This window comes from Haliotis rufescens, unplaced genomic scaffold (assembly GCF_023055435.1).
Source record: "Haliotis rufescens isolate VD_foot unplaced genomic scaffold, xgHalRufe1.0.p SCAF_13, whole genome shotgun sequence".
NCBI lineage: Eukaryota > Metazoa > Mollusca > Gastropoda > Lepetellida > Haliotidae > Haliotis > Haliotis rufescens.
This window is the reverse complement of record NW_025963813.1, coordinates 5,878,301-5,882,299: the sequence shown is the minus strand read 5'-3', so window position 1 is coordinate 5,882,299 and position 3,999 is coordinate 5,878,301.

Here is a 3,999-nt window from a genome sequence, read left to right as displayed (position 1 = left end):
TCTGCCTGATCACCGTACGTCAGTAGATTCAACATCTCACAACGCATATATAGTCCTACGTTCTGGAGATCGTTGTTGCAGATTGAAGATTTACATCCATACATGTCATAGCTTTTCATGTAATATATGGCATTAATGTTTGTATAGCTAGGTAACATAAGACTAGTAGGCATCATTTTAAGGGGCGGGGAGATAGCGTGGTTATTTTAGCGTTGGCTTTCAACACTGAAGGTGAAGTGAAAGACGTCGCGTTCACTCATTTTGCGACGTCCATACAGTGTATGTGGCTGCTAGTACTAGTCCGGACTAATGTCGATTTAATAGTGCTAGCCCAGTGAGATACCATGCCGCAGTTTAACATGAATACCCCACTCAAACTGCTAAAAGCGGTGTAAATCCTCACTCACTTATACTCATTTGGGTATCACACAAAATGATTACTTGATTTTACAGTGAAACACCGCAAAGCCACGCCCTGTAATATACGTTTTTCGTGTTTGTAATTTTGAGACGTCACGATTTTAATACGAGAACAGACCTACTGGAAATTTCCAGGTTAGAATAGGTCCCCAATAACATATGCCTGCCGTGAGAGTGAGTGAGTGAGTGAGTATGGTTTTACGCCGCTTTTAGCAATATTCCAGCAATATCACGGCGGAGGACACCAGAAATGGGCTTCACACATTGTACCCATGTCGGGAATCGAACCCGGGTCTTCTGCGTGACGAGCGAACGCTTTAACCACTAGGCTACCCGACCGCCCCTGCTGTGAGAGACGACAAAATGGATGGTAACTTGGTTGACTGCGTGGCCTCCTACCCGGCGGCGTACGTTGCTCATAATATCAGTCATTGGGGGAAAGGAAAACTTAGCAAATGGGAGTAGATGCCATTATTTTAAGCTACAGACTGTCATGAAGACGTAATTTACGAACAATTTGTAATTATTGGTTAGAATTTGTTATTCTAAATATTTTTACAAGAAACGTAGATTAAATTTAAAAAGGACGAGAAAAATATTTGAATCAAAATCTAGCCGCATTTTGGCATCTGCATAATTTTGATGTTGAAAAGTGTTTTGAACACAGCACTCACTCACTCACTCACATCTACCTTTGAACACATATGATGAACCAACGACGATCTGAATGAAGGGGAGTTATTCCCAGCACTCCCCCCACTTACCGCCTACTCACTATGTCAGGCTAGATGTCAGACCCAGCAATCCACCACGTGGATGTATGATGACTTAATGACCTGTAATATAGGGTTAGGGCTAGCGGTAGTGCCCTGATACAATATACGTATACTATGGTGTGCGTGAATATTCCAGCAATATATGACGACGGCCTGTAAATAATCGAATCTGAAATCCCCCGGAATCCCCACGGGCTATATATACTGTTAGTGAGTGAGTGATGTTATATGCAACATGTAAAAGGGTGTGGGATTAGGCATGTTAACCCCTAGAACCCCACGATGAAGCACTTAATTCTCCATCAAGTTGTTAACGGTCAAGTGTCATCGCCGTCTGTGTGTCATCGGTGTGGATCGCTTGCCATGTCTAACCACTCGTTTAGATGTAGCTGTAACATATATGTTGAGTAACACCTCCCACTCACTCATTTCTTACATCAATATATTTTGCAGCTACATGCAGTGGAGGTCTGGGTAGAAAATAGAAATGTAGCAACCCATGCTTGCCGTATGGGGCGACTGTGCTTGTCGTAAGAGGTTGGTTAGTTTGTTGTTTTACGCCGCACTCAGCAATATTCCTGCTATATGACGGGGGTCTGTAATTAATCGAGTCTTGACCAGACAATCCAGTGACTGATATCATGAGCATCGATCCACGCAATTGGGATCGATGACAAGCTTCAACCAAGTCAGCGAGCCTGACCACCCGACCCCGTTAGTCGCCTCTTACGAAGTTTAACATGAATACCTCACTCAGACACATTGCACTGACTCCGAGCCGACCAGTCCTTGCCCTTAATGCCAAGCGCCAGGAAAGGTAACAACAAGTACTAATTTTCTATGACGCGGCCAGGTGATTAAACCACCGACGTTCCGCTACCGGGGCAGAGAATGTGTCCATTCAAGAGGTGGTCATAGACGTTATTGTATCACTTGACATTCTTGTTACTTTGTGAAAAGACACAACTTGTTTTGAAAGCGATAACTAGGTTGGTTACCTTGTTGATAGATGTGACCACCCGACGTCCATTCTTGATCGCTATTGGATTCTGTTAAAACTTTCTGTCGATTGTATTTTGTCCTTTTGTGTCTAAACCAAAACTTGTTTGAATGAGCATATTATTAGACAGTACAATATAAAACCGGGAAGCGAAAGCGACCACAGTTACTGCGGATCATGGGGCCTTACGACACTACTGCTACCTGCATGCTACCCAAGCAGGATGCACACAATCCCTCTAGTTGCTGGCGATTGTCAACATGTTTACACAAAAAATAAAACCAACAAATACACTAAAACGAGATTGATGAGTGTCTCGGGGTAACAACTATTAGCAAACTTGGAACGCGGGGCATCCAAATGTTCAACACACTGTATCTTCAAAATTCCCAATGAACATGTTTATTGAAAAACCCCTTCCCACTTGCCCTTAAGATACTCTTTCTTGGAACATCATGCAACCGTCTTCAAAATGAAACCAGAATAATACTCCAAAACATGAACGTATCTGTAAATAAGGTACCATGGTTGATGTTGCTGATGAATACCATAATGATAGTTTTAAAGGTACATATTTTAAAAATGCTCGTAAATTGTACTTTTTTCTGTAGGAATACAGAAATCAATCAAGTATGCTATACTTCTTTGATCTGTTTAACTCTTCAACAATCTATGTTCAAAAGACACCTTGTCAATTTCCCGATATCATAATGAAAAATGTTAAGCTTCCGGTTAATCCTCTGTGTCAAAATTATATCTCTGTATGTATCTCATATGCAAAGATCCTCGGAACAGCGTAATGAAGTTCTGTTCTGTAACATTTTGGTTAGTACTTAAAGAGGCGTCAAACAATTTGACAGGGATATGTTTCATTAACAGTGTTGCATATTTAGTATTCCTGTCATCTGTTCACCAACATCTTGATTATGTGCCGCAGACAATTATCAGTTACGAAAATAGTTTACCTCACTCGTAACATTATTCTCATTAAAAAAAATATATGAAGGTCTCACTCCCTGGACAGCTGGACAACAAATATTCCCAAGTAATTTTAAGCACTTTTTGTGCAGCCTCACAATACATCTCCACTCGTGCACTGGGATATTGCGGGAGGGTTGTCTTTGTATTGGAGTAGGTACACATCACTGAATAGTGATCTGGGTCGTGATATGTCACAACACATTACTTATTTTGTTCGTAAGCATCTACGTTTAAACATTGTTGAGGTACAATCGAGCATGCCCATTCTACGAAGATCTCAAAGACCACCATACGACTTTTGTTCAAAAGTTGAAATCCTTCAAAAAATTGTGGTAGACATGTGGAGGACATTTCACAAATTGTGTATTAGTGCCAAAAATAATGTGTGATTCAATTCCCTATTTTGACTTCTACCATATGTTACTGTATTTTTGTTTAGTTGAACACTTGATTTACCTGTGTTTGTGTAGGGTGTCATCATATCACGTCATTTGCTGGCGCCAGTCTGTATTTAGCAATTTATTTAGCCCGTGAGAAACTACCAATAGTTCGTAGTGATTCTGATGCGTTTATATTAATTTTGAAACAGGGTTGTTTTAGCCAGATATCAATTTCTGCACATTCAATTGACCACAACTATCCTTTGAGATAACTTGAACCGACAATTCTGAAGACGAAGTTGGTAATATTGTGATACTTAAAACAACGCGTTGTACATATTATGGCACAATAGGTTAGAGTATAATTATCGAACTGTTCTGAGGCATGTCGGAATCTGGCCCTGCGAATTAACGAATCATAATGTCAACCACGATAGAGAAC